This window comes from Dysidea avara, chromosome 13 (assembly GCF_963678975.1).
Source record: "Dysidea avara chromosome 13, odDysAvar1.4, whole genome shotgun sequence".
Classification (NCBI taxonomy): Eukaryota; Metazoa; Porifera; class Demospongiae; order Dictyoceratida; family Dysideidae; genus Dysidea; species Dysidea avara.
The window spans coordinates 2,494,632-2,509,916 of record NC_089284.1 but is presented as its reverse complement, the minus strand read 5'-3'; the positions used below and the strand labels follow the sequence as shown (position 1 = coordinate 2,509,916).

At 37.2% G+C, this 15,285-nt stretch overlaps 1 pseudogene; it reads right to left on the bottom strand.

Annotated features, from left to right (window-relative positions):
- Positions 1–2,596: 2,596 nt before the first annotated feature.
- On the bottom strand, positions 2,597–15,281 carry LOC136242704 (P2X purinoceptor 4-like; annotated as a pseudogene).
- Between the last annotated feature and the right edge of the window lie 4 nt (positions 15,282–15,285).

Here is a 15,285-nt window from a genome sequence, read left to right as displayed (position 1 = left end):
CCCTCAATCACAAAAGAAGCCTTAGAAGGTAATCTGGAAGAGGTATAGCTCCACTAGTAGATGTATATGAAGTCAAACAACATTTTAAAATCTTGAAATATGTCACTTTGTTCATTTTTCCACAGACCTACAAGATAATATGGACACTTTTTACTGCACAACCTTCCTCTATTGTATTTCATGTCCATGACCTATTTTTAAATGCATATCGCAATGATAACATCCATTCTCAAGCAAATTTGCTTCTTGTAGGTTCACTTTACCATTGATCTGACTTATCTCTTCAAGGGAAACCATTACTAATATGTGTTAACGAGTATCCAGTTAACATGTTCATTTGGAAACCCTATACCATTACCTTATTACCACAAGTTCATACCAGAGCATGCACCACTGTTGTTTCTACCACTGCATACTTGACTAATGGGCAATTGGAAACAGTGGAAATGGAAACTGGAAACGGAAATGGTCAAATCATCATATAAATGTACCCTAGAGTAAAACCCTTGTTTAGTGGCCACCTCTTAAAGACGACCTTCTTATAAAGACCACCTCTGTACAAAGACCACATGTAATTATATCTCAATGATGGCTAAGGACCACTTTGTGGTCACCTTTGATAAAGACCACCTCTTTTTTAACATGATGTAATATTTGGTAAGCTTCAAACATGTATTTCAATGTTTGTCCACACTTCACTCAAGTCATATACCATCATCGCTTAGTTTGTACCAGCATAGATAATACTATGGTACCAGAATGTGCCATACAAAAATAGTCCATGCAAGTGAAATGTAACTAGTACACTACAACCTACTGTATCAATGAAAAATGAGGTCTCATAGGAGATGATGACCTTAAGAGCATATTCTTTTTAGTTGTTTAGATAAAGCGGTCATGACATATATACGTAGGATGTTTGGAACCTAGCTATTATTGCAATGTAAAGAGGTGATCTTTATAAAAGGTGATCATGTATGCCTTAGCCATCTTTGAGATCTAATTACAATGTGGTCTTTGTACAGAGGTGGTCACTGAACAAAGGTTTTACTCTAGGGTGCATTTATATGACGATTTGACCATTTCCGTTTCCAATTGCCCTTGACTTATTGTGGTCACAGAGCTGCACATGTAGTGTATATGTACCAGAAGCCATACCCAAATACACCATTGCTGACCACAACATGTCACTGCCTACAATGTTGGGATATATCAAAGCTGTATATATATATATATAGGTACAAAGTACACTCAGGAAACAATATACACTGGTGTTTGTTAACTCTGATAATATTAGCTGAACACTTAACAGCTACTATACATGACTGACTTGATATACCTGTTAGCATCGACACTTCTTATTATCATGTTAGCTATCCATGCATAAATGAATATCAAATTAGTATAAAAATCAATTTTTTAAAATAGAGAAAGAAGAGTCAACCATGCCACAGATCTCTATTCAGACTCAATGGATATAGTAGAGACTAAGGAAAAAACAGTAGTTTCCATAAATCAGGAGAATACTTCATTATAAATGTTTATTTGAGTAATAGAGACTTGTGTGCGTTTAACACGCTGGCAATGGTCATATTTTAAATTATTTTTACGCTATAAAGCTATCAGTTAATGTTTCCCATATGCATCATCCACGGGTACATGGATTTATGATAGTGCCATGCGCCCCTTCAGGAAATTTTAGTAGTACTGCTTATTGTACTATAAACACCTTGAACTATATATAATTTTAAACCATGACACATGCACAAGGAAGGGGAGTTGAAGCATTCCAAAGTCTGAAGTAGCTTACTCCTCCACATAGAAATGCTCTAATATCTGTAACTGTGCAGCTGAGAGTGTTAATAAACTCTATAACTACAGCTATACCGGTGACTATAACTATTCTAGACAGAGTTGCAGACTTCATCTGGGACATGCAGTAACTTTTTGGTAACAGCATACAAGTACCATACACTATGCTACAAATGTAACAGTAAATCTGCTCAGCATGCAGGACTTCATTGTAGTTCAGTACACGCAGTCAAATCCTAACTGATGTGAGAGAAATTCATCTAGCTATAGAATAAGAGTTCATAATACAATTAAGGGAGAGAGTATCTTAACTGGAATACATCCAGAAAAATTACTGAGTCAAGTAACACATCTGTTCAGAGAATAAAGCCTTGACCTTATCAACACTAATAAGCACCAATCAACAGTTCTGTATTACCAGAAGAAGTGTTAATTTGATCAAAGGTAAACTTAACACAGTGATTTTGTACAGGCTATATTGGAAGCTTCCACTCCTTTTTTATAGCAAGTCACTATGCAGAAATGTACAACTACATGTGAAAAAATGTAGTTGACACTGACAGTAGTCTGGTTATACACAACAGTACCACAGGGAAATCATTGGTGTCACTCTTTACTGCTGGTTGAGAGCCTGAAATTTGTGATAATATAGTGTTTCCAAAAGGACAAAGTATCTATTGGTTGAATAGTTGTCTACATAATGAGTATAAATTATTTATTTTTATGTGTCCATGGATATATACACTATCATCTGATCCACTTACAGCCCTATAGCTGACATGTGCACATTGTGAACAATACCTGAATACGTAACACCTCACATGTACGTACGCAGGGAACTTCATAATTTTACAAGTGTTCAAAAATATGTATTTCAACAAATCATAATACAAAATAGATTGCTTGCTAATAGCGTTCATTACAAATGATTCAGTTTGCCATCCAGGTTGTAGCATGGATTGGGGGCAATTGTTATGTTTTGTCCTATCAATGAGAAGATAATCATTTCACAGGAATAGAGGTTACAGAGAATGATAAAATTTTGGTCATTTACAAACCTGAGGTAGTGAGTTGTAAACATCTGGTGCAGTGAATGGTATTTCATCTTTCCCAGTTTCTTCTTCATATTCACTCTGTGACTCGATGCCTTCATTTGTTGGTGATATCAGCCTTTCTTGCTGCTGAAAAATAAAGCAACATAAATTGCATAACCAGATTAGTATATGCAGTGATACCAAATTATCTGTTAACTGGATTTGAATATAAAATTTTAGTAGCTTAATCAACCTCCAAACAGGAGAGCATTATCAAGACATCATTATACAACAATAGGAATGTAGGTACTTGCATGGCCAGACCCTGCTCTCCATGTGGCACTTATGATTAGAGATTAAAAGTACCTAGCTGCAAATCTTTAATTGATAAGTGCTACATGGAGAGTATATGGATGGTCTAGCCACGTGAAACTATATGGCATATGCAGTGCCGATAAACAATAAAGTCAAGTAGCACAGACCTAAAACTCTTCAACAATTAGTTTCAAGTACAATACTAATTATCAGTGTATCTATGATTATTTTTGCTGTACTACTATAATACTTACTACTGTCTTTTCAATGGAAATACTTTGTTTAGTATACTTGCTTTTAAACAATCTTAGAGATTACCTAGAGGGCTAAGAGGTGGCTACTATTTGAGGGTGGAATCATCATACAAGATCAAACATACAAGGTGATTAGTATGTAGGAGTGGAACAGTGAACTAAAAATATTTCAATAAGGACAAATGGCTTGAAAACAAAAGATATTTATAGGTTTATTATCTTATTTGTATAAACCTGGAGCAAACAGTGTTTTGGATTGTGAAGGTCTTACCATTCGTGAAAACATGGGATTATGTTTGAACAGTGTTGCCTTTCCTTTCACATACAAGTACTTCTTATCTCGGTAGAATTTTTTCTCTCTCAATACATAGAGAACAACTGCATCAGAAACAACACTTGCCTGTATCCCAACAAAAATAAACCCACACTACACATCAACACCATCCTCACAATAGCTAGCAAAGCAATAGCAGATCCTAATTTTAAAGTTAGAATTGCGATGTCAAACTTTCCTCCCTATTAATAAAAAAGTAATTAAATTGAAGTATGAATTTTCTCACCTCTCCTGTGACCAAAACATTGATCCGGATTCCGTAAGCTTTGATCAGTTGTCTAGTCAATGCTCCATTAATGTAATATGAGTTAGCATATCTATGTAAATGTGAATACACTGATTACAATAGCATACTGAATTACTTTACCTGAAGTTAAACCCTGGAGATGATTTTGCATATGGATCATCCAATCGGCGAGCTCTGTAGCGTGGCTTACAGTTTTCATAACTAGTATCCAAATCACAGTTCCATTCAATTTGCAAACCAAGTATTGAACCCTGAAATGAATGGACTATAACTGTTTGGTGTATAGGAACAGAGAAGGCTTTACATTAGTGGCTAACTCTTCAAAGGTGAAGCGTCTTTCCAGCATAGCAATAATCTTTGATATTGGAAATATTGGACAAAACAGATCAGTGTCAAAATCAAATCGACATGAGCTTAAGTTCAGGCTTGCGCTGTCATGAACATTACGCCTGTTAAAACATTAATAGGAAGACACAGTTAAATAGCAGAATAATTATGGGAAGTATAATAAAGTAACGTACTTTCTGAAGTGCTCATCTAGGGTTGGGAACTGAACTGTATTCTTTATCAGAATGGTAAAGTTAGGAGCATTCAGTAACTTGGGTCCTGATTTACTAATAGAGATATGACAACCTTTTGTGGTTACGAAGCATATTATGATGGTCCCTTACGTGATGGTTTGATTCTCGTGTTCAATCGGACACCAAGCATGTGCTGAGCATATCCCAGTATTATTATCACACTCACCAGTAAGAATCCCTACAAGAAATCAGCAAATATCATTGTTTATTCCAAACTTAACCAGCCATCTAAATAAATTATAGGCAACTTCTCAAAGTTCATCTTATTTCCTCCTTGTATAAAAATTGTCATAATTTGTTTCATCAATACTTGATTACAGAGCATGCTACAGTGCGATGGATTGGATACAAATTAATAAGCAATTTCAAAAAGTCATAAGACAAGTGCAATTTTTGGGTGTCATGTTTACCACCTAAACCACTTATTTGCTGACGTTGGTAATTAATAAGGTACAAGCATTTTGTAACAGAATAGAAATCGCATTAAAGACCAAGGAGTTATGATATGAAAACCAAATATGTGTGACAAGTTTTACTTCTGCAGAAACCAGGCCAGGGCTGCCAAGAGAAATCAGGGGACTGGGGCAGTAAGAACAAGTGGGGCCTCCCAACCTTTGTACTTAAATTACTATGCAGCAATACTATAGGAGTTAAACCAACAATGTGTGAAGCACACTGTATGCTCATGCTAGGGGGGTCTGGGGGCATGCCCCTGGGAAAATTTACTAATGTAGAGATGCATTTTGGGTTGATTTTAGTTGTCCACCTCAATACTTAGGGTGTATATCAAGTCACAATATATTATTACATAGTACAGATTACAGCCAGTTAGAGCTGTGCATCTACAAAATTTTAATCACCCGTTTATTGGTCACCAATAATTGGTTAATTGGTATCATCAAATTCCACTATTTAGACATGGTTTCAAAGCAGTAAATATCTCTTTATGGAGCACATGTGCTTATGTGATTGACATTAAATTCTTATTGATTTAAGTGGGTGACTATTGATACATAACAAAATGATCATACCAAGATCCAGTCACAAAATTACATTGTTCAGCACTCAAAAGCTACTTAAATGTTAGTGTGTATTTGAGTGAAATAATTGGCAACCGATTATCAGTTATTTAATACTGATCACTGGTTATTGAAGTTTTGGAAATCTCCGATCGATTAATCAGTTATTCAGTGAAAGTGAAGTGGAAAATAAGTAAGTAGATAATAGGCAATGGTTCAGCATATAGCAGTGATGATTCTATAGCTGACATACAGGAAAGGAGATACGCAACATGGATATTGTAATAATATGGATTTAGAATTTCATAGAAGTTTGGGGGTGTCCAGGATTTTTGCAATTTATACGCATAAAACAGCTGAAATTAACACAAGTGATCTAAAGGCTAAAAAATTATTTTTCAAGCTCACCCCCCACCCCTGGGCCAGGGTAAAGTGCCTCAGATGCCGCTCTCCCACTTGGCACCCCTGGTGGAAGCAGAGAAAAGACTTCGACACTATAGGCAAAAGCTGCCAGAAAATGGTCTCATTTCAAACCGACTCCATATAGCACTCAATTTGTTAGACAAACTAACTTGCACACATGCATCTTTCAGCACTTCTTGTAATTTCGTATGAAATGCATAGTGTGGCCGCTCATGCATGTTTGCTATATTTGGTTATTCTCAAAGAACTAAACCTGTGCTACCATTCCTGATAAAGAAGTACAGCAGTCTGAGAGGCACGATATGGGTATCCACCACCATTGTACATGTGGTAGCATATAAATTGCTTATAGAAACATGCACGTGTACGTATTCACACTACGTAGTTCATACGAAAATTGCTGAAAACTCTGTATACAAGCACACACACACACACACACACACACACACACACACACACACACACACACACACACACACACACACACACACACACACACACACACACACACACGCACAGTCTCACTTACCATTAGTGGTAGTACAGTTATCACTACAAGCACAGTCTTGACTTGTATTACATGGCCTGTTTAACTTTGTCTAAAGTTATATATAACAATAATAAAAACCCATCATATTTATGCACTATGTTAACACTTGCCTCAGGGCAAACTGTTTGAGTCTGATTGGTGACCCACATGTTCGTCATGATGAAGACACTGTCTGGAGTCTGTGTGAGTGTGATAATGATGACTACTGGTTGTGTCATGATACAACACACACACACACACACACACACACACACACACACACACACACACACACACACACACACACACACACACACACACACACAAACACAAACACACACACGCGTGCACACACACTCTACACTACAGATAAACTACACTATACACAAACTGACCTGAGGGGGAATCACATAGTCAGCTGTGTCCCACACTCTGTCTCCAACATTCTCAAAGTTCCCTCTCCCATTAGTATAGTCGATTCCCTGCACCTTGATGGTCACAGAGCTGACAACATCTTCCTTTCTCTGGTAACCCTTCTCATAGATAATAGCATAGCTGGAGAAAACAACAATGACAAGAGTAATAACCATTGTCAATTACTGCATTGTACATGCAAGTCAATGCTCTAACAATTTTCCTAATATAAATATACACCTTGAGACTCGTAGGAATATGTCAGGGAAAACATTAAGTGAAAATGGTAGGACAAATCAACAAACACTCCTCCCATGTTTTCAACATACAAGGAATGTGATTATTGTGCAAAAAGTGTATCAAATGTTTCTTGTACACACTATCCAAAATGTTTCCTGTATACACTATCCACAAGAAAATGGTAAAAAGTTTTCACCTAAAATGTGCTTCTCAAAGGCAACACACATCTACTTCACAATGTAAAAACTTACAGGTAAACCTACCACTATACACAGTTTGTTGGCAAGGTGAATTCAATAGTAATGAATGAATTATTTTATTGGGGGTATTCTAGTTCTAAACCACAAATAAAAAGTACAGAGTATTACACCAGTTTTCCATGGCAACCTCTACAACAAAAATACCCTTTTAAAAGGGCAAATGCAGCAAAAAGTTGGTTTAGTGAAAAAATATTTAAGCTATTGTTATTTACAAAGGATGTAGAGTGCTATTGAACAAAATAAATTTTAGCCTCTTCAATATTACAATGTAAACTACTTCATAACAATGCCACAAAATAAGCTATCCAGTGACCACAGGTATTCAGTTAGTAACTCCCCGGTGCACAACAAATCTGTTTATAAACATTTGCTGCAAGTGTATATAGACTGTGGCAAATCAAACTACACTTGTAATATATAAGCCAGCACTAAAAGTGCTCATTACACTAATGTCGTCAAATTGAGTAGTCTACAAATATCAACAATCATTAAGTGCACAATTGGTACAAAATATATTTCTGTCTTAGTGGCTATTATTCTACTGAAGCTGCTACCAATACCAATAGCAGGTAATTGTTTTGACTAGAGTCGGTAAAATTTTGTTAACACACTAGCCCATGTTTGGTGGTACACAACTTGACGCTAATGAAAAAAGTACAGTGAGGAAGCTGTCTCTGCAACATATACATGTGTGCTATACTAATTTCCTAAAGATGTGCCTTCTGTTACGGTGAATTGTCATCTTGACATATTTAGTACCAGATGGTACTGGTGAATAGTAATAATGCATAAGATTTTTGGTGTGTTTACATTGATCACTTAATGCCTATAAAAGGCAACCAGCTGTGTTAGCCATGAAAAAACATGCTAAGGGGGGGCTGCATAAACCATCATTCCATTCATAAATTATATGTGACGACATAGGAAGTAAACATTGTTGATTTGGTGTCCCATGGAATAGCTATAATAGCATCTATTACAATTCTGTGAATATGACTAATCCTTTCAAATAATATCCTTGGCAGGGAGTACGTACTTACCAGTGAACATCATGACCATTGGAGAGATTGCAAGCACAGGTTGTCAGTACTGACATGACTTATGTTAAATATTTAGAGAAGTCCGTCTGGCTGTACAGAACAACACTACCTTCACCTGATCAATTTCATCACTAAATAATTGTCACAGTATGGCAGCTTATACATTATGGCCACCCACCCATGATGAAAAATAAAGATTGCAAATTAAAGTCTAAAATTACAATTTCCAATGCTGCAAGAAATAGCAATAAAATAGAAACCATTACATTACTGCTTCCGACAATTCTATATTAGGATATCATCTGTTAACACTCTTAGTTAATAGGTGAAGTAAAAAATCAGTGGCAAATTGAAAATCTAATGGCTTCACTCATCTTCACCCATAGGTACCATAAACATCAGCAGATATGCTGCCCAAGGAGTCTACCACATCTGTCAGTTTATTTATTGTCACCTTATATGTCATGTACATGGGACAACAAAAAGATAGAGTTGTAAAAGAAAGAGAAGAGAAGGTTCTTCTCATTTGCAGCATCATATAAACAAGAGACCAGAACATTTGTACAGGGTAGACGTGCCTGTACAATCATAGTTCATGCAGTAATACCTCACCTGGTGATAGAAAATGGTTGATAGCTGATACATTCACATCATCATGCATTGCTCAGTTATTCATACATTCCTGCATACATTGCGATAAAGATGTGTAGGTTTTGAACAAAGTGGTTTATAAGACCAAGAGTGAAAGTATCAGCAGAATTCCAATGAATTCCAATGTATCTGTCATTTAATATAGCACAGCATTCTGAGACACATTCTTGGCAATGCAGAGTGGGTAGTTCTAGGAGCTTAGCAACTGAAATGACTTAAAATGGTACTCTGGGATTTGAACACTGCACACTTGACTTAGCTGCATGCATGGTTGACAAATCACCAAGTACACAATTTTCATCTTGTTTCATAGTTACTCCTTATCCAGAAAGTGATTTTCTTTAGGCCAATATAGTCCAGCACTGCATTTGCTAACCATCCAGTAACATAACACCTGCCATTAGCCAAAAACTTTTGTATACAAAGAACATTATGATTGATTGATTTTTGTTTAAACTCATAACGTTCAGCATAGCCGTTCTTCCACATCAGAGTACACAGAAGCACATACAGATATACAAGTACAAAACTGAAGAACATGCAAGACATGACAAATACAAAGCAACACAATTAAATAACACACAAATTAACTATTATTAATAGATGATGGTGAGTGCCGTTAGCAAAATAGGTAGGTATGAGAACGGCCAAATGTATTGGAGGCTGCAGTTGCAGGCACTGACGACTAAAATAGTGACATATGATGTTTGATTATTCCGGAAGGACCTTGCATACTGTATAAGCAGAATATTTGATGTTTGCTTAATAATTTGCATTTTTTTATTTGACGAAATGCTCAACTAGGTTATATAACTAGGTCACTTGTCTAATAAAGTGGATGTGTGTGTGTGGTAGCAAATTGTGTAGCTATAAGTACTTGGCTTCTCATTTACAAAGATGTATAGACACTTACTTTGTTGCCTATGTACTGGCCCACATACTGGAGAACTCTTTCATGTGAAAGAGGTTCAATCCAAAGCCAGTGCAGTAGCCACCCGAAAATGAAATGAAGTGATTGGGTGCATTCTTCTGTGCAAGATCTCTGCTGTATGTATCTTCGCTTCCTTCTGGCAAAAGAGTAGGACCTTAAACTGCCATGGCAATATTACAGACAATCGTAGAATTGCCGGTTTGATTAACTGCACAGGCTGTGAGGTTCAGTACATTGATAACAAATAATTAGTGCAGACTGTGCCTCTCATACAGGTGAAGTATTTATAGCTAGCTATCTTGTTAGCTATTACTTAATTTGTAATCAGATTTGATTGTACTTCTCTTTCAACAACCTTTAACATCACCATATGATGAGTTTGCTAGTTAAGCACCTTGCTAGTCTTGCTCTCGTTCCTGTTTGATCTCATGCCAGTTCAATCAGTTAAAATATTAGAAACATTAATAGTTAAACATGGCAAGATTTTAATTTGGCAATTCTGTAAGTGTCTGCCAAATCACCAATTATAATTCCACACCAATTTTTTTGCTCATACTGTAGTTGCTCGACATTTAGTCTTCCTGGATGCAATAACATTTGATTAACACAATACCACAGTATCTTGTAACCAGGATTGAAGTTCCACAATGACCATGCACAACATCGCTAAACAAGACAAGAAAAGTTGGCTATTTGCTTCCCCAGTTGACACCAAGCCACTTGCACACTAACATTTTCTGCAGTTCTCTATGACTAGAAACTAGAAAACAATGTTACTGCGAGAATAAATAGTAGTCAAACCTTATTGATACCATAGATAGTATACATAAACACATATACCATTCATGCTGATACAGAACTATATTTCGTTTGTGACAGAATGAATATTCACCAGTTATTATTATTCACAACTCTTACAGCAGAGAAATTTAAACCCTGCACCAATAGACATGTTATATAGTGGGCTCTGAGACCATCTCATGACACTCCTCAGATATCATGTTTATGTTGCTGTTTATATACCATAGATGTACAAATTATTGAGGGACACAGTTTTTGCAGATTTCACAGTTGTTTGGTTGTTTACAACATATTTGTCAGTATTCCAAAGTTCTTGCAGGCAGTTCAAATATTGATGGGCTAAATCTAATGTGCTCTAGCTGATCTACAACATATAGTGAGATCTAAGACTATCTAGTAGTCAGGTGACCTGGTGTTCTCTGATCAGGTTCATGCACAGGATGTTTGTTGGGCTGTATTACATCTTTCTGAACCATGAATAATAGCACACCACAAATCCAGGATGTGTGGACAAATTACCGTTTGTTGACTGAGGTTCTTAAATAAACTTATAGTGTTAGTGTGGGGCAGGGATCATTAATTGCATAGTAATTAGCTTTTTTTGTTGGTTTAGTGGCTTCCTGTGCAATAAACACCTGTGGTTATCAAACTATGCAAACTAGAGCATATGAGTGTAGCGCAGTAGGATATTCACTTCTTATTGTTTTATAGTATTTGGACATTACGTACTACTCCGATCCAGCTTGTTTCAGTGCCTTTTATTGCAGTACTACCGTATGGAGGGAAACTTTGGTGCCGTTAAAATTTGGCGAATGACCATGAATTCGCCAAATTTTCCCCATCCAAGTATTGTGGTGGCGAAGAAATAGCAAACCAAGCCTCTAACTAATCAATTTTCTACTCAACCAAGGGATAGTGGACCAGGGATAGTGGGCCAGGCATTACGCTAGAGCCAAGCCTGCCTCAACTACCTCACTAGGTAGCTAGTTACTGTACACGTGGTATCCTCAAACTTCACCTCGAAACGGGAGTGACAAGTAGCGAGTCCTACCATATTAAGTACGATATTCACTATTCCAGAGGGTATAGATCTACTGTCTATATAGTATTACCTTTTAGTTGGTAGCTGACTCCAGGCGCCAAATCACTGAGAGGCGTGGCACTCCAGTTCTCGCTTCAGGCACAGCGATTAGTGATCTAATTAATTCAATAGGGCGTGAGCTTTGCTAACAATTCACCAAATTTTATTTCGCCAACAGTGATATTTTGCTTGATTCGCCAAATTTTTCCCCCTCCAAAGTTTCCCTCCGTACAGTATACACTGTCCCTACTCTAATTTAAAATTTTTTTTCTTATACTTGTTCAAATTCTTATGCTTGGAATTTCATGTGACCTATGGTACCAAGAGGTACGTACTGCTCAAATGCAACGTTGTCTCGTGTGAGTGATAAAAAGACTTGCTAATTAAAGAGCGTGGCATCCGTGTCACTTGTGAGTATTCATCCCAAACGAAATGGGATGAATACTCGCAAGCAAAACGGGTGCACGCCCTTTAATTAGCAAGTGTTTTAATGTTTGCACTTTTGTGAGACGACATTGCATTTGAGCATTACCATATCCTCCATGACTAATGTATCTCTCAAGAACAAAACCTCATCATATGGTATATGTGATGAACACTTGGTAAAAGTATCAGTTTATGGTAGGCTACAGGTCAAATTCACAACCTATTATTGTTGCAAATGGGTGCTGTTAGAATGCCAAGTGATGAAGGAAACTATGATCTCATCCCCCAGTGCTGCTTACACACTCATGTGAATGTCGTCTGGTGACAATGGTACTACAAGTGAAGTCCCCAAGGGCATGCTACCTACTTATAATAAATGAGAAACACTGGATGTAAATGTTGGGAATTTGAAAGAAAAATACGTTATAAAATTTCTTTACTGCATAGTTATGGTCTTCTGTACCATGGTCAGTATAATTTCTCACTTAGCAATTATGAGAAAATGCAATAATATTGTACAACTGGTATTGCAGTCTTTCAAAGTAGTTGTGGTACTATTGCACATCAATAATGGCCTAATGTATTTCATGGACTGGACTCACGGACTGGACTCGCGGACTGGACTCACACACTGAGCTGGAAACAGCTTTTAAAGAATAATCCAGGCATTATCCATCTCTTGCAACACTGGAGACACCACTATCGAGCTACAACTGCTGATACTGCTCTTCCTTACAGGTAAACAAACTAGCGCTGCACTAATTAATTAGAATACACTTACGATACACGAGTACTAGCAGTGATAAAGCGTGGTAGAGGCTATTGTTGTAGTTTAGATGTTTTTCCTTTATTGCTTTAGCACTAGTGCTAGGGTTGTAGAGATGAGCTAGTAATAATTCTTAGCAGGGTAGCTATAGGTGGCACTGCCCAGCGATGTGATGGGGCTATGCAAATAAACTGACTCATCACTACAGTCCTAACACCAGTGCTAAGTACTGGAGCAACAAAGGAAAAACAGCTGAGCTACAACAATAGCCTTTATCACACGTTATCACTGCTAGTACTCGTGTATCGTAAGTATATTCTAATAAATTGGTGCAAGCGCTAGTTTGTTAACTTGTAAGGAAGAGCAGTATCAGCAGTTGTAACGCGATAGTGGTGTCTCCAGTGTTGCAAGAGATGGATAATTCCTGGATTATTGTTTACAAGTTGTTTCCAGCTCAGTGCGTGAGTCCAGTCCGCGAGTCCAGTCCGCGAAATACATTAGGCCCATCAATAATGGCGATAATATGGAAATACTGTACAACCCTAGCACGTTTTGCTAAAATAGCACATAACCACTGGAAGTGTTGAAATTATTCTCAGCAAGTGTTTTATTAGAGTAATCTACCATAATGTGGTTGCAGCTGTGAATGAATTAATGGCCAAGGAGTTTCACCAGGGGATAGGAAAAATCACCAAATCAATGCCAGACTCCTGTGCTACATGGCTAACGAAAAACCTACTCACCATAACAGTTCATCACTAAAATAAAATTCCCACCAATTAAACTATGAATACAGTCTGTTAAGTAGAGGAGCTAGTCTACTTCATAGATAGAATTTTTCACTGTAAAACAATAAAATAATTAGGCCACTTATATTATATTTTGCATAGGAGGCTCAAAGTGCTGCCATATACTGTATTTCCATATTGTACCAATTAGCTACATAACTGTACTGTACGAGTCGTACAGTACAGTTATGTAGCTAATTGGGCAAACAGTACACTTGGGCAAGTATAATAAAGTTGCAGAAAATTTATGTAATAAATGTTACGAAAACAACTCCACGCAGACAGCTTGATTGATCATGCGCATGGCATTGTACATCACTAAAACTAGCTAAACTACCAGTTTGTTCTTAGACTAGAAAATAGATTACATGATGAACACTTACTAATAGTCCAATTGCCGAAAGTCGAAGCAGCAACCCCTACAGATGGATCATGTGTGTGACACTGTCATACGCTAAAACTAGCCAAACTAATCCTACTAGTTCTACAAATAAATAGTATGATCACTGGTACTCAAGAAAATCGCTCCGAGCAAGACAACCAGGAAGCGCAATATAACACTTAAAGCAGCACTGCCTTTACTTGTGTGTACAAAAAATACAGTACTCGGGGGGTGTCTCAAGGCAAATACAGCACTTGGCTTTGCCTCATGCTGTATTAGCCTCTCGGTGAACACCCCTTGTGCTGTATTTTCTGTACACACACGTGGTAGTGCTTTAACTATAACAAAAACTACTAAAAAAATTTAATGAGTGCAGCTGCAGTTGCATTGGTGTAATAGCCCATAACTGCAAGGCACGCAAAGTGCAAGGTAAGCACCACAAGGTGTGCACCTTGCAGCATACAAGTTCTGTATAGATAATGAGCTTTAGGTATTACACTCAAACCAAGTAATACTTGGATGATTAGCCTCGTCAACGCCTTAAATCAACCACACACACACACACTGGGGACAGGCATTTAATTTTTCTAAATTTAACAGCCCATTCCTATATTTTGTTTTGTGAGTTTACAGAAAATTTGATCAATCAAATCAATTGTGACATACAACAGTACGCTTTTGTAAAATGCTGCAACAAATTCTGCTGTCTCGCAAACTTCATACAGAAATGAGAAATTACAGGCTGTTTCACTTACCCAATAATATAGACTAGAATACCAAGCTGAACGAGCCTGTTAATCAACCCCACCGTCTTGTTTTTGATGTGAACTATCTTCGGAGTATCATATTCAAACGCAGCCGCGGCTACCACCGTACCGGCACTAGCAACGCCCGCCTTAAATCGTTCCCAGGTGGACATGACAGCGCGTTAAAAGGAATTCACATAACTTAATACGA